This window comes from Trachurus trachurus (assembly GCF_905171665.1).
Source record: "Trachurus trachurus genome assembly, chromosome: 1".
In the NCBI taxonomy this organism is placed as follows: Eukaryota; Metazoa; Chordata; class Actinopteri; order Carangiformes; family Carangidae; genus Trachurus; species Trachurus trachurus.
Window position 1 is genome coordinate 20,921,651 of NC_139891.1, and position 24,503 is coordinate 20,946,153.

Sequence of the window (24,503 nt, forward strand, 5' to 3'; positions counted from 1 at the left end):
TGTCTTCGATCAGACACATGCAGACACGCACAAACAAACACACACACACAAGAACGTTTGACTATGTTGTTTGACATTATTTTTTATTCAGTCTCAATGTCAACATGTACACTTGGGAAATGGCATTTCGGCTCACTCATGAACACAGTGTCAACACATCTCAAACCCGAGACCCCGAGAACGTGCACGTAGCCTATGTGTGCGTGTGTCCTTGTGTATCACATTTATGCTCCTTTGCTACCGAATCCCTTATTGTTGAGCCCAGTCACTCCCTCTCCTCTCTCACTACCTTTGGTTCACACAGAAGCCTTAAAGTCCAACTTCTCTCTCTCTCTTTCACACACACACTCAGACACACAGAGAAAGAGAGAGAGTTCATGTGTGAGCGGCTGAGACGTGTAGTTGCTGTGCTATGAATACATATGTGGTCGGGAAATCGGGGAGATCAGAGCAAAAGAATGCAGAGAGAGAGAGAGAGAGAGAGAGAGAGAGAGAGAGAGAGAGAGAGAGAGAGAGAGAGAGAGAGAGTGTGTGTGTGTGTGTATGTGTGTGTGTGGGGGGGGGGGGGTAAAGAGAGGGAGTGCCCCTGCTCTCCTCTCTCCAGACATCGTCACCTCCAGCCTCCAAATGCAGAAAGGAGAAGAAAAAAAAAATCAGCCCCTCCTTCCACGATTGTAAACCCCCCAACACACACACACACGCGCGGAGCCTTCCCCTCCTGTGCCAGCCAATCCCATTCTTCCCTCTGCTCCCTATGTCCTCGCGGCTCCGCCCCCCTCCTCGCTCAGCCAGCGAGAGAGCTCCAAACTTACCGAGGGGAGAGAGAGACTGAGCGAGGCGGACTAACTCACACACACACACACAGAGAGAGAGAGAGACACACACACGCATACACACCGCAGAAGTGGCAGAAGCAGGCGAGAAGGCGGCTCTCCCTCTCTCACACGCACACACTCACACACACCGAGAGGCAGCGGCAGGCAGAGGGAGAGGAGTCGGTGTGCAGAGAATAAAGGAGGAGAAAACTGCATGTTCTCTACCTGACAGAGAGAGAAAAGAAGGAGCACGGGAAAAGAGAGAAGGAGCACTGTGTCTTTTTTCTTCTTTCTTTTTTTTTTTTTACCCGCTCCGTGCATTTGGAGCACTCACTTGGAGCGCAGAGGCTGGAGGAGAAGGAACAAGAAGTGAGAGAAGACTGAGGCAGTCCCACAGATAGAGAACGAGAAAAATTAAAAAGAAACTGAGAGAGAGAGAGAGAGAGAGAGAACAGACGGCACGGGCGGTTTTTACCTGTTTTCCCTAAAGAAGAGAGGAGAGGAAAGCAGGGACGGAGGTGTAATGTTATTTCCCCCTCAGCAGCAGCAGCAGCAGCAGCAGCGGCGGCAGCTCGGCGACTCCAGTGTAGATGCTGCCTGTGCGGATCATATGTGATTTTTGGGAGCATTAACTCTTTAACGCGGGCGAAACTGGAGTACTCACACAGACAAGGTAGACAACTGGATCCAATTTACTTTCTCTCCTGTTCCTCAAACGACACATTGTGGTGTGCGTGCGTGCGTGTGTGTGTGTGTGTGTGCGTGCGTGCGTGCGCGCGCGCCTGTGTAACTGTGCCTGTGAAAGCATTGGGAAATTGCTTGATCTCCAGTCACTTGCCTCTCATTGTGTGAATTCACTTGGCTGAGTGTAAAGTCATTGACAAAAACAACACTGGCAACAACTCTCTCTCTCTCTCTCTCTCTCTCTCTCTCTCTCTCTCTCTGTGTGTGTGTGTTTGTGGGTTGGGAGGGGGGGTGGGGGGGGGTTAAAATTGTGCCAAACTGAGGCCTAATAGTTTGATTTGTTGAGAAAGTGGAGGAAGAGAGTGACAGGCATGAAAGGTGGGGGATTTTTCTTTCTTCTCTTTCGCTCTTGTTTTTCTTTCCTCCTTTCTCTAGGTCACACTGACTGAACTAAAGACTTTTCGGCTGAATCGAGCAGCAAGTTAGTGTGTAAGCGACAGTCAGTCGTGCAAAAGCAGTCAATCTATTTTTTCTTTCTTTCTTTCTTTTTTTCTTTTCTTTTCTTTTCTTCTCTTCTTTCCACTCAGTCACTCACTGCTTCCACACACCAACCAGTGCGGTGCCTGCATACATCAGGTTGTGTTCATCTAAATCACTGTCGGTTTCTCCTTGCCTGGGCTGCCAATCAACTAGTAGTGACTACTGCCTTTGTCTCTGTGCTACAGTCCTCAGGAGGCACAAACACACTCACACACACACACAAAGTGACACACACATGTATAAATATTTCAGTGGTTAATCATATAGTGAGCATTAGCTTCAAGGTCTGGTTTTGATTTTGAGGCCATTACGTAGAGGCAACATTCAAAGGGAGAGGAGATGGGTGTATTACCTTAATTATGGTACCAATCAATGAAGAGGACATAATGAGAAACATTCAGGACACACTGCTGTCAGTCAAAGTCACCAAAGTGCCCCCCCCCCCCCCCTGCCTGCCTCATCTTCTTCTTTTATAATTGCTCCTGTTTACATAGAGACGAAATGGTGCCCGTGTCTACTGGTGAAACACTTTTTAACTCTGCTGTTACTCCTCCCATCAGCACGGTGGAGAGGAAAGTTGAGAGCAGCGATCGACATGAGGTCGACAGCCATTAATACAGATTCATTAATGCCATTTTTTTCTTTAAAAGGCCCTGTATCAACTGATGTGATGAATTTACAACACCAGGTTTCATGTCGGCGATAAAGGTCAAATCTCTCAGCACATTTTTTAAAATCAATTATAAGTTAATTTGTGACTGTTCAACACTGACCCAATGCTCTTTGACTCACTCTTGGAATTTATAACTCAGACATAGATTCAAAATGAAAAAGAGGGATAAATAATATAGGGATTTGTAATTTTTTTACTTTCAAAGATTGGCTTCAAAGAACTATTTTTATTTATTTATTTAAAAACACAACATCTTCATGTGCGTTTTGTGTTATAGAGCACAACTCTATTACTAACTCTATTATTATTACTATAACTATTTTTTTCTTTTATTACAATTGATCCACAGCACCAAAGTAAACCTAACTCTTGCGATCTGATGTGTAATGAAATGATGAATTTAAAATGGTAAAGCTTCACACGAGCATTTGTACTTGATGTTGAGTGAAGTGTATTTAAAAGTAAAAAGATGGTGGAACTCAGGAAGCCACCAAGGATCTGATTTGGTTTTCTGGCAAATTATTGCCTCTGCTTTTCTGTGTTTTGAAAGGTGTGTGTGTGTGTGTGTGGGTGTGAGATGAGGGTTATGGTGGCTGGACGCTGTGCTGCTGCTCAGATACACAGAGGAAAGACAGGCTTTTGCTTTTTGCTTAATCACTTCCAGGCACAGAGATTTTGCTCTCTCTCTCTCTCTCTCTCTCTCTCTCTCTCTCTCTCTCTCTCTCTCTCTCTCTCCGTGTGTGTGTGTGTGCGCGCACCACTTTGTCTCTCTTTTCTCCCTCTCTTTCTTCTCTCTCTCTGTCTTCTCCTTCTGAAGTTCTACTTTTTCAATTACAAACATAAATTCTGCGATGCTCCTGAGAGCGTGCGTGTGAGTAACGAAGCGAAAAAGGAAGTAGGTGATGGATTGAAGGAATTAAACTGTCAGTGCAAGAGGAAACATGCTTAAAAACGACTGTGGATGGACAGATCGTAAAGAAAAGAGGGCAGAGGCAACGAGAGAGAGAGAGAGGAACATGTGTAACTGATTAAGATTCCAGCAGGAGTATATGGGATGATAAGACGTCAGAGTGAGAATAAAAGAGTGTCATGCAAGTATATAAAACCACATATGTCTTTTGAAACACCAAATTCATAGACTGATCTGCACTTAAGGTCAAATGGTAATTTGCAAATATATTTTTTTGTAGGTGCTCTCATATTTTGTAACAAGGGCAACTTGTTGTTCCACAAACAACAACAATTAGCTTAACCAATATAACCCTCCAGTATTTGCATCCTCACACTAGAAAGGAGAAGGGTGCAGCAGATGCTAAGGAGCAGTGTTTTCTTTAGTATGTACACTGGCTGTGTGTAATACGAGTGGGTGAGATTTTAATGGATGATTTTAATATGTGTGGCATCGAATAATATTAAGAAACTGACAGCCACCCTGTAATTAAAGTCTTTGCACATTAATATTTTACTGGATATGTTTGACATGTTTGTCATGGTGATTTTTTTTTTTTTAATTTTGAATCTTTTTTTTTTTTTTTTGGTGCAGACATTTGGGTTTTCTGTGCTGCTCAGGAATGTTTTAGTAGGATTCACAGGAATGAGAGTTTCAGACCAACCGCTGTGAGAGACAAAGCAGTGAGTCAGTCAGCACACACAGCTGCTGCCGCACAATGGAAAGAACCACAAAAAGGAACATTTGGTAAAGTTAGTTTTTACCTGTATGATTATGGAGCACCTTCACACATCATTGTAAGTCTTACCCTGCACATATAAAACGTGTGTGAGGTCATAGCTTGATGGAAAACACACTACAAAGGGATTTGAATACTACTGCTTTCTAATATGACTAAATAACATTTTAAAATTAAATGGAAAACAAAGTAGCTTCAAATTGGATGGATGTGACAATGTGAAAAAAAATATGTCTTGTTTTCTTTTCTTGTTATTTTTTAGCAATTGAAAAAATCTGAAGTGAACTGAGCAACTTTTAATTGGCAGCATTTTTAGTTATTTGACAACAAATTCTCAAATCTACCAGCTACACTTGAGGAGCATGATTCATGATAATTAATACTCAAGTGTGTAACAGACTGTTTCCTTTAAAGGCCTTTTTTTCATGATTAAAAGTTTTGACAGAGGTCTTTTGTGCAGCTTGAGGGTAGCACAATTTTCCTATTTAGTGATTTTCTAAATGTGTTAAGACTTAAGACAGCTGTATCTGTATCAGTCCAAGGACGAGCCGTCAGGGTAAAGAAATACAGAACAATATGTTGTAGAGTTTTAAAGTCACAATAAATTGTTGCACATAGTAGTAGAACATACAACAACACAGGGATCCAAGCGGCTGCAGTCTGAGTGCACTTATCAGTACCAGCTATTCACAATCAGTTAGTATATCAATAAAAATCCCAATACCGTCGTCTCTTCACATAAGTGTCTCTTCTGACTGTGGTTTTATGATGGAATTTGATGTTTGTTGTTCATAGAAGGACGGTGTGGAGGCAGTGCCCATGTGCTTATGTAAGTTTCAGCCTGTAGCCGTGGTGTTCTGGTCACAGTGTTTCAGATAAGGTTTTTTTTTCTCTCTGCAGGGTTTGTCACAGAATAATAGATGTATGTCCAGATTAAAGGGACAGTATGTGTGAGCGACTGCTGGGGCAGACAATGTGAGCAGCCAACCATTATATGACCTGCTGGATCCCACCACTGCTGCAATTGGAAGCACACACGCGCACACACACACACACTGGTGTTCATGTCCCTGCATGTATATGTAGGCATTCATGTGAGCGACCAAGCGTGGGCCACTGAAACACACACATTGTCCTGGCCACTGTTGTGTTTCTGGTACAGGTTTGAGAGCCAAGTTACTGGTGTGTGTGTGCGCGTGTGTGCATGTGTGTGTGGTTGCCTGAGAGGACATGAAGATGTGTCATGTGAGATTCGTCCTGTTTCCTCCTGCACTTTTCTTTAGTTTATCTTTATCATGCTCTTGCTCTGCTTTGGCATACAGTCGCACAATCACACACACACACACACAAAATGATCGACAGTCACAACAACCCCCCATACATATATCTCGCTCTATGTCTCTCTCTCGCTCTCTCTCCACAAATAGAGCACTATCTCCTAGCAACAAGGCCTTTGAGAGCGTTGTGTGAGATAGATTGTGTGTCTGCGATATAGGCGTCTGTGTGTGTGTGTGTGTGTCTGTGTGTGTGTTTCAAAGCTAGGAAAATGATGAAAGTCATCAGAGGAGTGACATCACTTTGAAACAGGAGTTAAGGAATGAATGCAAGTCAGTGGTTTGCCCTTGCAAGTTTTCTTGATGGACCTCGATGGGGCTTCTACTCAGAAAAAATCTGTTTAAATTATTTCTAAAATGTCCTCAACACACACACATGTAATGTAGTGTATAACAGTGTTCTTTAGCATGAACAGCTGCAAGGATCTGAAATAGTTCACACACCACACTCACTTGGGGTTGTATAAAGGTCTCACTCATTCATACCAATTTGACCATAATTACTTGTTTTAGGACTTTTCATTACACACAAGGACATTTATAGTTCATTCATCATCAGAGTATAGCTGTAATGTGTATTTATTGTAGGCTGTGTGTGTGTGTGTGTGTGTGTGTGTGTGTGTGGGCTACTGTGTGAAGCCGTATGTGTGTGTGTGTACCTACCTGTTAAGGGTAATCTATACTTGTGTGTGACACACCTTATACATCTCTGAAAGAGATGGTGCATAATCTTAACAGTGTGTGTCTGTTTGCTGTCTGTAAGTTTTCTTTTCAGACAGCACAGCACCACATTCTCATCACTGATTTAAAGACACAAATTATAAAACCACAAGTTACTTCTCATTTCAGCATGAAGGACAAATCAAAAGAAGATGAAAGTTTCCTTTTTATTATGAATTATATATATTTTCTAAATTGGTGCATATCAGGACTATAACATCAGAGCTCTGTATAAAGAGACTGCAGCTGCTGTTACTGAACATTTAAATCAGCTTGTATTCAAGCTGTAATTCAGCTTGTAATTAACAAGCAGTTCACATACCGTATATTTTAAATCCAAAATATACCATTATTTGTAATGTGTTATTTCAATGTTTTTGCATGTGGCATGGGCGCTCTTTGCAGATGAAGTTCCTAACGGAAAAATAAAGTTATTTGAATTGAATTTGAATTGAATTTGAATTGAACAACGACAATGATGTCACAATTAGTCAAAACAGTTACTAAAAAGCCTATTAGAAAATTATGAAATAAAACACACACATTATTTTTTCTAATTATTTATATATTTAGCCTGTAACACTTCAGAAATAGTAAAATTGCCCATCACAAAATTAATTATTTTAACCAGTGAATTAAATTTACTGCTACTACATTAACTTGATTAAAAAGTTAATAAGTAATTCACATCACAGTAATATATCAAGTGATACTTTTAATCATCATCAACAACAATAACAACAACAATAATAATGATAATAATAATAATAATAATTTAAATTAAATCCCATATTTTGTAATTATTACTGTGTATTGAACCTAACCCTAATCCAGTGTATTTGTACATGTGTACTTTCTCTTAGTGCTCACTGTGTGTGAGCCACAAGAGCTCCTGAACTTTTGCTCTCCTCCACTTCTACAGATGAAGTCTTTCTCTCACTCTCACTCATTTCTACCACAACAGGATGTCAGTGCAGGAGAAAAAAAAAAAACCAAGAGAGAATTAGAACAGAGAACTGGAAGATTCAGAATAGTTTACACAGGACTGAAAGAAAAAAGGAGTGGGGGCGGGCTGAGTGATGAGGTGCGCGCTGACTAAATGTTTCTTATCAGAGACTGAGTCCAGATGGTTTGCAAACACACCTCCTCTTCATCCCCTTTCTCACCCCCCCCCTCTCTTTTGCTCTCCCCCCTTCACTGTCTTCTCATCCTCTTCACTCTTTACTTTCAGTTCAGTTCAATTCAATTCAATTCAATCCAATTCAATTCCATTCAATTCAATTCAATAGACCTTACTTTAGTGAAAGCTGCCCCAGAGAGCAGCACTTGAAGACAGGTGAGAAGAAAACCTCCTGTCTACTTCTACGTCTTCCTCCATTTACATCATTTCTTCGCTGTCTTAAAACCTTTTTTTTAGTGAATAATAACCAGGATTCATTTACATGAAGAATAATGTGACCTCCACAACATTAAGTGCCACCTCAGATAAAAGCTGAACGTAAGATAAGTGATAATTAAGTCTGTATGTGAGGAGCTGTACCCGCTGGATCACTGTCAGACCATTAAAGACTGGATTGTAGGAGTTGTGGAGTTAATATTATTATTGGAGAAGTTCATGTCAGGAGTGGATAAATACAAGCAAACTGAAAAAAGGAAGATTACTGACTAGCATCGTGCCAAAATACACACACACCACACACACACATACACAGGGGGAGACACAGGACCCTTGTATCACTAGCGGGCTCCTTTCAGCTCTTATCTAGCTGCTCTGGGAAATGAAGACAGACGATGTGATGGGAAAATGAACCATGAGCACCTGGAGGTGGTGGTGTGTGTGTGTGTGGGAAGAGATGATTAGAGTGTGTGTGTGAGTGTGTGCGCGTGCATGTGTGGCAGTGTATTTCTGTTGTTGTAGTGCAGCTTTGTGTTTTATCTTCTCTGCTGCGAGGCGTCCTGCAGGGAGCCATCACTCCTGTTTGTTTTAGGATGAAACTTCACACATCAAGCTGCAGACAACTCATTTGCTAATTTGTATCATTCATGTAAATATATTTTGAATGAAGAGGAAGACGCAACTGAGGATGGGTGCAGACGATGTGGGTGTAAATGCCCTGAGCTGTGAGGCCCTGGTCTGACTCATTTCACTGGATTCATTCCACCCCCTCTGTCGCTCTCAGGAATAACGATCAAATAAAGTCACAACCCCTTCACCCCATCGCCACTTTTCATCTCCAGCTACAATTTGTTCCAAACGTTTTTTTCTGTTGGGGGTGGGGGGTCTGCTAAGGTGTGTGGAGAGTTTGTCATGTCCTGTATCATTTGAACTTATTCCACACACTCTCTCACAGTTCATTTGAAAACCCACAGGGCAGGGCAGTGTGTGAACGACTTGAAGCGCAGTCAGCTGGTGGATAGGTGGACATTTAACAGCTTAATCACAGGCCTTAAATCCTTGGGTGTGTGTATGTTTTTGTGTCCTGAGGCTTCTGCAGCTGATTGCTGACTGTGTTGTGTAGAGCAGATATATGTAAATTACACGGTGGCCCTGAGCTCGGCGCACTGCAGCTCAAGGAAACACAGGCAAGTGAAGAGATGTGCTGCAAATTCAGTCCCAAAACCACAACACAACACAAGAGTTTCCAGTGGATACTATGGACACGGTTGAAGTCCAATTCATGAATTGTTGTGTTTGCTTGACTTAAATGCCTGTAGACATTCAAAAATTGTGTGTACACATGGCAATTTTTGTCATCTTAAGGCAAAATCGATGTGAAAAGACATTATTTTCCATCGTCTTTAGACAAACTTGACATCTTAAAGTGGATGTCATAATACATGTTTTAGACCAAACAATGCTCTATAGGAAACACTTACTGTAAGTGTTACATGATTGTCTGATTTTAAAGTGCATTTATTTATCTGCACGTGTTGTGAGCGCACGTGTTGTCAAACGGATGAATATATTTTCTTAATTTACGACACACTTTGCCTTTACAAGTGTTTTTTTATTCTTCTTTTTTTATCTTTCTTTTTAATTTGCAGTGCGTTTCTCTCTCAGGGACACAGTAAAATTAAAAGGGTGGAGTGAGGACAAAAGAAAAAAGGAAATTATCACACAGAGGTTAACAGTCTTCTATCCTTTCACTCAAACCAAAACCTCTGTGGAGAAAGAGCAGAGCGTGGGGGAGGAGAGAATGGAGTGAATGAAAAAAAAAACAGGAGGAATAATTTTAATAGTAAGAAAGCAATATACATTCTCTATTTGTTTAAAGACTGCAACATTTATTTGGTTAATTTTTAAATTTAAATTATTATTATTTTTTATTATACAACAGTCACCAATATTATTGACAGTTTTATTTGAGTTTATAAAAATAGTGAAGTCACTGTAAACCAAGTGAAGAGCCATCTGAGCGAATGATGTTTGAGTGTCAACTCTTTACACAGTGCTGTAAACACACACACAGACACACACACACACACGCACTCCCTGTGTTCTCTTTATGGCTACCCCTCATACACCCCCCTCGTGCTCTCTCACCCCTCCTCCCACCTCTCTCCATCTCTTTTGTTTGGTCATGTTGTGTCAGGAGCCGGGCAAGTTCACCATCCCAACAGGACACGGGGGTCAGCTTACAGTGTGACCTGCGCTGACATATGTGCTTTTGTTAATGCAGTATTATGCTTCCTCCACCTTAAAACTGATTGTCATGGTGATAGCTCAACACAAAACAGAAGAAAGCATTTTTTCTTTTTTTTTGTGCACACATCACGCACACACAATGAGACAACAGGCGATCAGATCGTCGCTATGTGTGTGGCTTCACTTTGGATAAGTGTTATCTGTTATGTGATCAGCTCATCATTTACACATGTGTTATTGTATGAGTGTGTGTGCATTAGTGGCCGCATGTGAACACGTGTTCTTTCATATTTTTATTCATCCTCTCATTTTATGCATTAGTTTAGTGGTTGAATCAGGAGCTGCTGTCTCTGACGTCCTGAGGAAATGTCACTGCAGATGTATTGGGGGGGGGGGGGGGGGGGGGGGGTAGACAGAGGGGTAAATAAGGTTGTGGATGGTGGTGGTGGTGGGGGGGGGTGTTGTTAAATCAATGTGACAGTGTGGCTGCTCACTGCTGGTGGATTTAAAGAATCACTGCAGCGCTACGATCTTAAATTCCACCCTTATCTCAGGGTCTAATCACTGAGTTGTTTGTGTTGTGTGCCTTTAGGTTTCTATCATTTAGAGAAGGAGCATGTCAGTATTACGTGCAGTCACTAATAGTGATTGCGAAGCAGTGGATTTTCCACTTGAGCAGAAAATGTCTTAGACGTGTATCTTCCTCTATTCAGGCCGGAGGAGAAATAGTTACACTTTGCCCCCTGTGTGATGAGTTTGAATACTGAACTTAAATGCAAAATGGCTTTTTCTTATATTGTATTTACAGCTCTGTATCCAATAACTTCATAAATACAGCTGCAGTGAAGGCAGGATCTCATGTCATTCACACGCCACTACTGTCGTGCTGCAGGAAGTAGTTGATCACCAGAGCATAATGTAATGCATGGTAATGCCAAGCAGGGATCTCAGCAGCACTACACACAGTTGTGTAACTGTTGTTGCTTATTTACACATGAGCTCTTGACAAAATGACAAAACCCTGTCACATTAAGAGTACGTGGTGTTTTTCACTCAGCGGAACACACGGTGTCACACGTCACCAGGGTTTTCTGTGAAATATTGTTTGCACACGTTCAGTTACACACCGATCAGGCATAACGTTAAAAAAAAGTAACTGGTTGTTTTTTTTGACTGAGTCGTGACATGAAAATAATCACATTACTACAGATTCACAATGAGCTCTTCAAACGGGCCACATATAAACACCGATCAGCCACAGCAATAAAAGCAGATACCTGTTTTAATGTGGTCTATGTTAATTATTTGTAGGGATGTACCGAATCCAAGATTCGGTTCGGCCGAATTTCTGGCTTTTTAATTGGGGTTCGGTTTCTGCCAAACCTTAGAACCTCAACTAAACTAAACCCCACACATGTGCCCTACGCACGTCAACGAAATGACACCGCTAATGATTATTGGAAGGTTTATACTTAATCTGCTCTGTGGAAATAATTTCACTCTTTTGTCTTTTTCTTTCTTGTTTTGAGTGAGAAAAAATAGTAAAGCCTGTATCCTGAATGATTTGAAGCTTAAATGTTTGGTGATGTTCGGTGTTTACTGTATGGGCTGATGATGGGATTTGGTTGGGATTTAGTCGAGTCTTAAACAGTGGATTCAGAATTCGGCAGAACTCTAAAAATCAGGATTCGGTACATCCCGAATTATTTGTTTTGCTGCCTTATGAAAAAAATGTCTGAGTGTGACAGTAAAGCAATTGAACATGAAGCTGCACTAACTCACAGCGAGCACAGTGAGCAGCGACACATTTGACTGTGCTTTGGCTACAGGCAGAATTGGCTTCATCACTTGTTCAGTCTTTCCATTCTTTTTATAGATCTTTCCACGTTGTAAGTAAGCTGTAGGCTAATGTAAGCGGCTAGCCCACAGCTAACCAGTCCACCACCACCACATACAGCCGTTTGAGCTCACATCTCTGATCACGGCATAAAAGGAAAGCAATGTTTTGGAGATCCTTATTCCCTGACCTGCAGACGCACACACAACTCATACGCTGGTGGGTTTTTCAGAACCATATCAAAAGGGATATTCTTGCATAGCAAACGCTTGCTACTTTGAAGACAATCGAGGTCATGTTTGAGTAGAGTTCCACCATGCCGCAACCTGATGTGTGTTGTTTTGCTCTCACAGCTGCAAAGCTGAGAAGGCAAAGAATTATGGGTATTGCACTCTCCGAAGGAATATTTCCATTTTTAAATCACAATGCATGTGTCAGGCCTGATTTATCAAGTCTCGTTTTTTTATGGCACTGGCAACACCTCATCCATTTCCTTATCACCGGGATCCCTGGGGGAAAAAAGACAAAAAACAGAACTTCCCCATGATTTTGTTAACAGTGGTTACTCTGCTTTTGATTTATTTTACTATGTCAAAAACTGCCAGTGAAAGTTTTTTGTAGTTTCTTTTTTTTTTTCATCCCCTTCCAAAAGTGATATTATATTTACCACGTGGGCTTTTTGCCAGTACACTGCCAAATCCAAAAAGGATGCGCCAGGGGAAAGTGATGCTCATGCCAAAAACATCTCCACCTGAAAGTGTAGATCAAAGAGCCTCTCCACATTTAGTGTGTGAGAAGATTCTACTTGTGGCTCTTGGCCCTTGCAGAGGCAGCTGTGAAATCATTTGTCCTGCCGTCAGAATACACACAACTCCGACAGCAGTCTACCACAGATTTAAATCTTTACACAGTTTCAGAACTGGCGGAGTCTCTGGGTGGATGTCACAAAGTGCTTCATTCATGCCATGCCAGCGTCTTCAATTTGTGCAGCTGTGATTCTGTGGTGATCTGTCATCGGGGGGACAAAATGCTTTTTATTTGTTTGCAGGGGATGATGTGTTTATTTATTTATTTATTTATTTTACATAAACACACATTCACTCCGTGGGCTCCTGTGTCGTTCTCGTCTTGATGAACAGAAAAAAACACTAATCCACACAAGCTCACCTACGCACTCATATTTGACACACAACACTGGTTTATGTCTAATATATGGACTAATGTGGTTAATGTTGGCAGGGGGGTTAGCTTAAGTCAACCAATTATCCAGACTGCCATATGTACTGTAACACTCCCTGCCCACTCTCTCTCACACACACACACAAACAGCCACTTGTCTCAACGCACCACCACCACCACCACATTTTTTTATTACACTCTCACAGACAGGTCGATTTAATTTATGCATTGTATTCTATTTGAATGTGCAGGGCAGATGAGTGGATGTGGCTCAACTGTAGTCCCACCATGTAATTACATTTTCTCCGGTGGATAGAGACGGAGGAAAGCTACGTATGTACAGAAAGCTCTGTGCTAATAGTCTCTATCTGATTTCTGCCTCTCTGTCTGAACCAACACACACACACACACACACAGACACACACACCATGTGCACGGTGCAGAGTGAGATGTGTACATATGGCATACACATGTCAACTTGTCATCACTGACCTGCAGGTTTTCGGCCTTAGTGGGTACACAGTAGATCCATTGTTATCTGCCTCTTTCCCTGTCTTCTGCCTTGGTTTCGTGTGTGTACATGTGTGAGTGTGTGTGTGCGTTTGTCCATGTGTGTGTGTGTTTATTCAAATAGCCTGGCTAATTCCTTTGCATTCAGTGACACTTAGACTGGCTAATTGCCTTGAAACTAATTGACCTCGGGACTTAGCGAATGTCTTTGAGGGAGTCCTGCTGAAGTCTGTAATGAGATATTTCGCTGTTTGCTCAGGAAAACACTGACGTTGGCTCTAAACTCGCCACAGCCCCAGTGATATCCAGGATTAATGGCTTCATGGTGCCAAGTTGCAAGTCGGTCGACGTGACACCCTGAAAACAGCGGAGAAGAATCCCGATTGTTCAGTTGCAGAGTTGTAAAGGGAAGAATACATAGACGACGTGAAAACTTTACTTGTGTTGTGTAAAACAATACAACACAGTATTAAGTGTGTATAAATATTGGAGTTGGTAGTGACGTGTACTGGTAATGCTCAGAAACCTCCTTTTGATATTTTCTGTTAAAAATGAACTGACATATTTATTGTGGCAGCCTAATCAGAGGATACAATAGCTGTGACCTTTCTCTGTGTTTTCAGCCTTTCTCCATTTAACTATATAAGGGAAAGTCTTTTTTCAATATTCTCAAAAGAAATAGCTGGCTCACTGTGAATTTGAAAGAAAGACAGTCACAGAAAATGTGTCCAATTTGAGTGTTTCCATTGCACTGGGGCACTTGAATGGCTGTAGCTGCCATAGGTGTGCTTAGAAGTGTTTATTTCTTCTCTTACAGTCCTGAATTCCCCATTTCTCACCTAAATCCTGGCTAGATGCCTTCAGGCTAATTGCCCCAGAGAGTTACAGCTGGCCATAAAACAACTCAAGCGTCTGTAAGGACTGGATCCTGGCTACTTATCTAATTCTGTGAGGTTGTGTGCATGGCAGGGAGGCCACTGGAATTCATTTGTTGTGCATTTCCATGGAGTTTGTTTGGTTGAAAATTAAGCTTCTACAACAAATATGTTTTATTGGCTGGATTAAGTTCAGAGGCATTTTTTTTTTTTTTTTTTTTATAACGAATGGCTGCAGAGGCGCCACAAGGTGGTTGGTGATTATACAAAGCACACAACTACTAAACCAGAGACCATGGTTGGCATCCAGTATCCCATAATGTGGTTTAGGCAACAAAAGCACTTTGGTTGAGTTTGGTATGTAATAAACAGGTTTTGTTTGAAGTCACTAGGAACTTTTTTGGTGCCAAACTGGACTCATAACCATAAAAAAGTCTAATGATGCCGTGGTAACTATAACTTTCCAATGTGTAATGGTATGAACATATTTGCAACACGTCCTCATTATATTAATAAAAACATAGGTTGGTAGCAATTATGTTTCCTATTTAAAAATACTTGCTGTTGTAGTTTAGTTGTGTGGAAATACCATTTCTGACAGACCCTGTGTAAGTGTTGATATGCTCATACTTCACTTTGGGCCTAACATCCACTCAGCTGAAAACAAAGATCAAAATGAGGAATTTTCCTGAAAATTCTGTCTTAAACCGACTGAACAATTTACTCACTAAAACTTTATGCTCCATCTTTAACAGACGCACTTGAATTTTTTTTTACATTCATTTTTTTTCGATGTGTGTTGTCATCTTCATCATATTTTAAAGCCTGATGATCCTTGAAGTTCCTTTTGAAGTTGCAGAGTAAAGTCGCTACAAACGAAAATCTTTGAAACAGTTTGATCAGCAAATTAATTGAATATAGCGTCTCAATGAAACTCCAAGATCCTGACATGTTGCACGAAACAGAAAGGTTGTAGTAACTGTTTTTTTTTTAAGTTAAAGTTTTTAAAGGTGCTGAATCATTTGTGCCCCATCAGTGTGCTCTTTATTCTTATTTTATGACTTTTATTTCCACTTTGTGAGACAAAAACGCAATGTGTAACCTAACGTAACCTCCTGCAATAGCTCTGAAACAAACACAATGTAATAGTATTCGGTTGTGGTTGACATGCTCTCAGTCTTAACGGTGTTGCAACATCCTGAGCTGAATTTATCTGATTTTATCTACCTGGGCAGGCCGCCCAACCAGAGCCTATCTATGGGAAATGCTGTTGTTGAAGTTTATTCAGCTGTGTGACCATTTTGAAGGCCAGAGTTGCTCTTGTATTGACTAACATGATACTGTTTTTTTGGCTTCTGATGAATTGGTTACAGATGACAAAATAGGACTGGAATTACTCTGTGTTTGTGTGTGTTCACTGTTTACTGGCAAATACTGTCTAAATAAATCTGAGTATTTTGTATGAAAAAGGCTTCTGGGAACATCAGGTGGATGTTTGTGTATCCTCCTGTGTGCGCTTTGTGAGCAATCTTGCTTTCATCAGTAATTGTACATTGCTATTTATTATCATGTGGGCTTGTGCATGAGTTGAGTCATACTCTTTTCTAAGCACCCTAATATTCAGGTATCAGACATTTGTGTCGGGATGAAAAATCCACACAAAACACAGACAAATCCAAAGTGAAAGCATCACAGTGAGTCCGTAGTCTTGTTCTGAAAATATCAGCTGCAAACTCAATATTGATGTGAAAGTCTGTTTCTTCTGTGTCCCAGGATGCTACGCGACTTAATCGCTTTAATGAGCCAGGGTCCAGGAGTAAGACAATAAATTATGCATTTGGGTCATCGGCTGGGAAAACTGAAGAATCAAATGGCCCAGAAGCAGAGGCTGTTAACCTTTCAAGGTCTGCAGTGATTTTGTTGATTGGTTGTAAATGTTACCTTTATTTAGAGAGAATGGGAGAACTGAGCGAACAGGCTGTACACAGGTGACCAGAGAACGACCTGAGATACATTCACAGCGTCATTCAAGGGCATTTCAGAGGTTCTAAGTTCAACAGACCAGCACGAGAGAAAAACATGTGAATAGGCAAACTGAATGTGTGTGTGTGTGTGTAACAAACTCTGAGCCATTTGATGAAACAACCATATAGAGCTGGAGTGTCTGTGTGTCTATGTGTGTGTGTGCTTGAACAATCACGCCATGTTTACTTGATACTCTACATTATCTTTCCCTATTCTTGTAAACAGCTGGGCTTCTGTTAAACACAAACACACACAGCAAATCCCAGTACAAACTCAAATGAAGTGATAACAGATAGGCAAAGAGGGATATTGTGAGGAAATAAAAACATAGCATAATTCAGAAAGAAAGAGAGAGAGAGAGAGAAGTGTCAGAAGAAGAAGAGCTGGGTAAATTAGAAAAGAGAGAGAGAGAGATACCCTAAATCCAGTTCCACCCAGAGATGCAGAGATGTGCATGTGGATTTTCCAATGAATGGACAACAAAGCCCAGTGCTCTGATTTGCTGGCAGGCCATTGCTGTGGAAACGGATTAGTGACCTAAATCACAGCAAGGTCCCACTCAGGTACAGTGTGTGTGTGTTTGTGTGCATATGCATGTGTGCATGTGTCTGTGCATATGTGCATGTGTACATTTGTCATGTGCATTTGTGGGGCAGTTTGTAAATTTGTGTATGTGTATAATGAGGTTTAACTTTTGTGTGTGTGTTTATTGTTGTCAGCATATTGCTGCATAAACAAACGCTGTGTGTGGCAAATACAGTCTGCATAGTAAATACCTAGTGGAGTGGTGTGTGTGTGTGTATCAGCAAGCTTGTCAGCAAACATTAGGTACAAAGTGATGGATTTCTAAGCCAAAACATTCAGTTATGTTTCAGTTTGGTCTGATCCAGTTTGAGCACTGGATTTATGACAGGGAGTTTGTATGAATTACAATACTTTTATTTTGATTATTCTTTTCTCAGAAAATTGCTGCTTTATGACAAACTGCTGTCCAGCTGTTTCTGGGGAGAGCAGTGGATGATGGGAAGGAAACTGTACATTACTCACTCCAACTCTTTCCCTTACGTTGATTTATTTCTGGCTGCCACATATTGATTTTCTATTGTTTTTACTGTTTCAAATCAGGAAAATCTTATTTTACTGTAGAGCTGCACAACACATTGATCCACTCAGCCTCCTCCCCCCTCTCTCTCTCTCTCTGTCTCTCTCTCCCTCTCCACATCGACATGTACCCGTCTGTCATACTCTGACAATGGGAGCAATGGGAGAAATACTAACACATTAGTTCGTTGATGGACTATCAAAAACTTATAAAGTTTTTACCGGCCCTGTGTGTCTCTTTACTGGCACTCTGAGTGTGCCTATCTTTCAGGCTGCACATGAGATACCTGTGTGTGTGTGTGCAGAGATGCATTCTGTAGAAAGACTTAAATCAATTTTAAAGCCCCTTTTCTATTTTCTCTCTCCTTTTACCGTAAATGCATTAGTATTCATGCTAAGTAACATTGAAGCTATATCCTTAAATGTGACCAGTGAAGCTCTCTTGTAGCTGTTACAGCAGGATTAACTTTCCTGCCATCAGCAGCTGAGTTGTTAGCATCATCATCATCATCATCATCGCCAGTTTGCCTGTGCATATATATTTATTAGATATTTTGTCCAGGCTGTCAGATGTTCAGTGTGGACGTCCGTCCATATTATAACCCTTGGGATATTTAACACGTGTTGGTGATTGTTTATTGCAATTAACATCGCTAGTTGTCAACCTGTCTCTCTTCTGTTCCGCTCTGTTCCATGTGTGGGTGGACGGGAAGAGACACATGTGGTGAAACAGGAAGAAGAGGAGATGAGAGAAACATTAACGACAGCAAAACACAGCAGAGATCTTCACATTTATGAGCTGAATTGAAACGAATGCACACATAAATTCAGTAAATAACATAAAAGAAATATGTTGTTCTCGTTTTCACATATTTTTATTTGGTATCTTAGGAGATGGGGGGTCCCATTTGTGTCACAAAGGCAATGGCATGGGGAATTTGACAAGCAGGCAAGAAAGTGATTAGATGCTAGAAATGTTGAACTTAAGTGTTTTGCTGCAAGTACTTGATGGCTGTTGTAGATGGGATTTGTCACAAAGGGGCCGACAGGTGGCTGCCTCACTAGTACCGAAAACCACATCTGTATTCCAGTCTTAACACCAAGTGACACTTTAAGCTTTTTTCCCCCAACGAAATTAGCAGATGTAAGCAGGCTTTTCTAAATGTCGCTAAAACCACTAATAAAAGCTGATTGACCCATTTTCCACTGCCAGTCCAGTTTGTTGTTCTGATTGGACTGAGGACACACATAACTGCAAGGAGCGATGTCGTAACAGTCACTTACAGAGCACATCCACAGCCGCAGTGGAGAGAGAGTGAGCTGTCTCGCCCCCGGGTCGTCTCTCCTGGTGGTTGGGTGTTATTCAAACTTATTTGGTTGCTGCTGGTCACTCTTTCACCCCAGACTGCAGCTGCTGTGTTTTTGTTGTGTTTGGGGAGGTGATAGGTCTGGCCACAGTGTTTTTGCTCTGGAAGACATTACAGCAGCAAAGGAGTGAAAATTAGCAGGTTCATTAGTGCACGTTGTATTAACAACAATGTGTGGAGCTAATAAATACCTGAGTCAACTGCAGAGTCATTTGACCCAGGTCTGAATGCTGGTTGTAATCCATTGTAAGTTGGTCTATGGGTCTTGTGGGCTCTGGAAAATAGAATGAAAAATAACATTTTTGAAAAGATGCCAAAGTCCTCTGCTTCTCTACGGTTGACCAACCTTCCACTGTGACTCCTTTACAACTTCTGTGCAGTTTATCCATTGCCTGAACTATTGCCTGCCAACACACCCAGTGAACACCAGTGTGAGCACTGTATTGGATTAATCCTTCTCACTCACAGTGTCTGTCTTTCTTTGACTTGGCAGATATCTTAAAGTCTTTATCACTTATTTAATTCCTTTCTGTCTCATTTTGTGGTGGGCAGCGCTCAGTAAGCTTGTCTGAGCTGATGTCCATTGCTTAATGAAGCTTTAAATGACAGAGTAGGGAGGTTAGTGTTGTTACTTTCGGGTCAGTTCCAATGTTACATTTGAAGTCCAAACAAGATTTAACAGTCAATTATCACAACAACTGAGAATCAAGATAAGCAAAGGTATTTGACAGTTACCGTAGTGTTTTTTATTAAGATAGTGTCTTCTTCATCAGCTCTGTTCAGAAAGCTCTGATTAAAAATGGAAGAATCTGGAAGCAGTGTCAGGATTGTCTCAACTGTTTCACATGCTGCACTTCAGTTGGCTTTATTCCCTTTGCCTTGACTTACTTAATGCCTTAAGAAGAAGTCTTCTGACTGGTTGAAAACTGGCAATTACGAATGTCAGGTCATCTGTAGCAAGTGTCAAGTGCAGGGAACACAGATACAAATCACGAGCTGGGACCTCACTGAGAGGGGTTTAAGAGGGACAACAACACCAAGGATGAAATATTTATTTTTTTGTCAGTCGTCGCTGTTCATCCTCATAATGGTCTGAAATGGAAGCTGAACAAGCATGTCTGTACACCTGCAAGCCTCAGTGAGCACAGTTCAACAGGGAAGGGAGGGGAGACGGAGGGAAAGTCGCAGAGACGCTGGCTGTCAGAGAAAGTGAGGGAAGAGGAGAGCGAGTGGGGGAGGGACTGGAGAAACAGGAGAAAGTATAAGAGGGTAACAGAAATCCTTTTGTGTGATGTCTCACCAAAAGAATGAGGCAGAAAAAAAAATCAGCGCTCTGACAAAAGCACATAGAGAAGAAGAACAAGCCCAAAACAGATACACACTGTGTTTGAAGTGACATATCGTGTCTTCAGAACAGAAGGTAAAGAGAAAGGAGAAAAAGAGAGAGAGGACAGTACATTTTTATCACTTTATTAAAATGCTAATACGATGAAATTATCTGTCCAGTCAACTGCTTTGTTCTTCCACGTATCTATTTGTCTTAATCCGTAACTTCATGCACACACATGCACACACGCACACAAGACTCTGAGGCTAGCTGGAACAATACATGGTACACACAGTCACACACACACTTTGGCATTCACACATGCACACACACACACACACATGACTGGTGCTAGACTTCTATGTGAAATGACAGCGGGGTCTACATTGGCATTTTAACTGCTGACCCATTTGTCTGGATGAAGCGCATTCTCTTTTTCTGACAAACACGCACGCACGCACGCACGCACGCGCACACACACACACACACACACACACACACACACACACACACACACACACACACACACAGGGGTGCATGGCTACAGCACACACAAATCACTTGATTTAAAACACAGCTTTGCATGTCATCAGGACTAATATGCAACCCTCAAGATGATTCTCCTAGTAGTGAAAAAGAGTGCATTGCATCAGTTCATTTCTATACATATATACAACCAGGGCTGCTGTTTATGTGTGTGTGCGTGTGCTGCAGACACACTGTGTATTTGTAGCTGCCTACATGACCCCAGGGTGCATCGCTTCATATTCAGTTGGTTCAATCGATCTTGACACAAGTAGAATTAGATTGAAATATATGAAAACAATGGAAGCGGGTTATAAAAGGCTCTTTGTGTCCGTCAGTGTTGTGCTCTGTGTGTCCGTGCTGCCTTGCCTTTCGGGGCATAATTGTGAATACACTTCTGCACAGCCGATGGATTATGTAGCTCTGGGGATGGGTGTGTATCTGTGTGGCTTATCGAGTTTACAGGCCCGTACAGCTGCTGTAACAGAGCTGGTCAAACCACCTTTTATTAGGGCTAAGACAGATTTTTTTTTCTCCAAATTCAGCAGCATTTTCTGTTTTCAGCACATTTGAGTTATTTTATTTCAAATAAGAAATGATCAAATATTCACAACTAGCAGCTTTAGTTAAATAAGAGCGTTGTCTGCTTTAAACTTTGAACTTAAATGTACCTCAAGTTTATGAAGTAAAACAGTGGTGTATTCCAGTGTGTGTGTGTGAGAGAGAGAGAGAGACTGTGCCCTCCACCTAAATGTGTAATAATAATTTGGTGTTCAGCGTGTGTTGGACTAATCTCTTACCCTTGAACTACTGTCTGCATGCACAGCAATAAATCATCCTGTGTGTGTGAGAGTGTGTGTGAGTGAGTGACTGTAATAAATCACTTTCCACAGGTTTTCTCAGTGCTGTGCTGCAGTACACTGATTATACACACACACACACACACAGAATATCTGGAAAAGAAGGAGCAGGTAAAGGCAAACCAGAATAGGAATGAAGTATCGGGAGGGATGGGAAGAGTGGAAGTGAAGAGGCGAGGAAGAAGAGAAAGAGAGAGAGAGAGAGAGAGAGAGAGCTATGTACGGACCCACTCATCTCAGAAGTCCTCATTAACACATATGCGCACACAGTAGGATATAACAGCTGGATACTCTAACCTTGACAGCATCCCTGTTTTACACCAGAGACCAGAACTCAAAACTCTGGAAACCATCCACTCATTATTTTTCTAGCCGGTTAATACCCCACATGCATCTGCTCAGGTGTGTAATCTGTGTTATAAGTGTGTGTCAAATATAATTAGGATAAACTAGGTTCACTTACACCAGCTGAGATAAATAGAAATAAATAAAAAATATTGAATAAAGAAAGTGCATGTAATTCTGAATACAGTAATTAAGCATCCAGTCCTGTGGAGCTATGACGACATTAAGTTAGTTAGTTCAAACATGTGTGACAGTTGGCAGTACAGCTGCCACTCACATCATGCTACCATTACACTGATGTAACATTTCTCATATTTACTGTAACACAGCCATAGCCAGAGTGGAAAGTGAGCAAACAGAAATAAGTCGAATGTGGGCGCAGAGCATGTTCACCATCATAATAACCTCAGAGTGAACGACATGTGTCACATGTCACAGTTATTCAGGCAGCAGGCAGCTCCAATCAGGATAATTATGAGTTAGTGAAATATAGACGATTACTGCAAATGGTGATCCACATAGTACCATCTGTTACGCTTTTGCTGCGCGCACGCACACACACACACACACACAGACACACACACACACACACACACACACACACACACACACACACACACACACACACACACACACACACACACAGCCACCTAATGTGCTGTATATATTATGCATACACACATACAGATGCACATACATTGTTGATAAAGCAGAAAGGAAGGAAGCTGGTGAAATACCAGCGTGGAGGAGACAAACACTGAGATTAATGCTTTCATTGACAGATGAGCGATGGATTTCATTTCATTTGGTCAGTGAACAGAACAACTTCACACACCAGAAGCCGAGGAAAACGCTAATCTAGTACACAGTCTCATTCCAGTGCTGCATTTTATTTATTACACTTATAGCTACTCCTCCACGGTTGGATCTCCGTGTACAGTGTAAGCAGGGGAAAGCTAAAAAGTCGGACACCGCTTGGGAAGGAGTTTGGCATTTTACTTTTTCCAGAACTGAATACTCCTTTAAAGAAAAGGTGCTTGGCCACCAAGTGCTGCCAGAACAGCTTTAATGGACCTTGGCATTGATTCCACACGCCTCTGGGCCCTACTGGAGGGTTCATGCTATTCTTCCAGAAAGATATTCCCTCATGTGGTGTTTTGATGATGGAGGTGGAGAGCGCTGTCGGTCCAAAAAAATCCTCCCATAGGTGTTGAGTTAAATCTAGTTGCTTGTGAACCTGCGGTGAAGAGACTGTGGGAAGCTGAGCCAGGGATGACGGTGGAGCGGGACAGGACAGGCAGGGGGGAGCAGAGGAGAACAGGCCGACAGCGGAGGTTCAGGACGAGGCAAACTGAGTGGAACGACGGGAGGATGATGAGCCTGAGGCACAGGCAGACACCGGGAAAAAAGTACAAGTTGAACTAGAACTCGGCCCTAATGTCAGTACCACAGAGGTTAACCGGAGGATCTGACAAAGACTGGAGTGTAGAGCCGGGGTCTTTACACTGCTGCCGCTGCTTAATGGATGGGCCGCAGGTGGATACAGAACTTCCCTTGTTGCTGTCCATGTCATGCAAATGAGTCACTCAGTTTCCCCCTCAGATCAGTTGGCAGTGAACAGGTGTCTGTCTCCAACAGAGGAGGGAACCACCAGCTCGTTGCTGCAGGGGGAAGGTGTGCAGGCTGTCTAAATTAGAAATTAGCCCTAATAGCCTAAATATGTTTAGTGCATTTTGTTTACTGCTTTGTCATTATTGTCCCACCGCTGTGTTAATAGTACCATCTGCACAAAGTTTGCACAGCAGCTTTATGTATTCCACTCCCACCAACGCTGGTATGACAAGAAAGGTAGATCAGGGCCAGAGGGAGCGCTTGAAGTTCTGGTGAGGACATCTCTCTCACACACGCACGGATGCACACACACAAACACACATGCATACAGAGAGACTTGGAGGTCACTGTTAGCCTTCAGGCAAAAGCAAATCAGTCACTCAAGACACACAGAGGAAATGCAGTGTGTGTATACACACACACACACGCCTTTTTGTGTCTGTGTGACCTGGTTAGTCAATGTGGCAGTGTTTTCTGCAGACACTATTGTGTGACAGGGACTGCTCATTTTTTCATTTTTTGTGGCATGTAACCCCCACACACACACACACTCACACCTTACTCCTCCCTGTGTGACCTGAAGCAGCCATTTCCTGGCGTCTGTGTTGCCTGAGGCTCAGTCGGCTGCTCACACTGTACAGCACATGTTAATGGAAACAGGCTCAGTCTGAGAGATTGAGACACGTTTGTATAAACAGACAGGCGCAAATATTCAAACACAAACATTTACGAAGCAGTTTCTAGTAAAGGCAGGATGTTGTGCTTTTGGTCCTAAGTGGGCGTAAAGGAATCCAATGAATATCTTCAGGCTTTAGCATGTTTCAAAGCATGAATATGATAA

General features: G+C 41.8%; 1 protein-coding gene across 1 annotated transcript in view; it reads left to right on the forward strand.

The window, feature by feature from the left end:
- Nucleotides 1-1,387: 1,387 nt before the first annotated feature.
- The window catches only part of tenm3 (teneurin transmembrane protein 3), a 182,603-nt gene continuing 159,487 nt past the window's right edge, over nucleotides 1,388-24,503 (forward strand). Inside the window, exon 1 of the mRNA XM_083978996.1 lies at nucleotides 1,388-1,488. The gene's annotated coding sequence lies outside the window, so the exon portion shown is untranslated. The remainder of the gene's footprint in view (nucleotides 1,489-24,503) is intronic.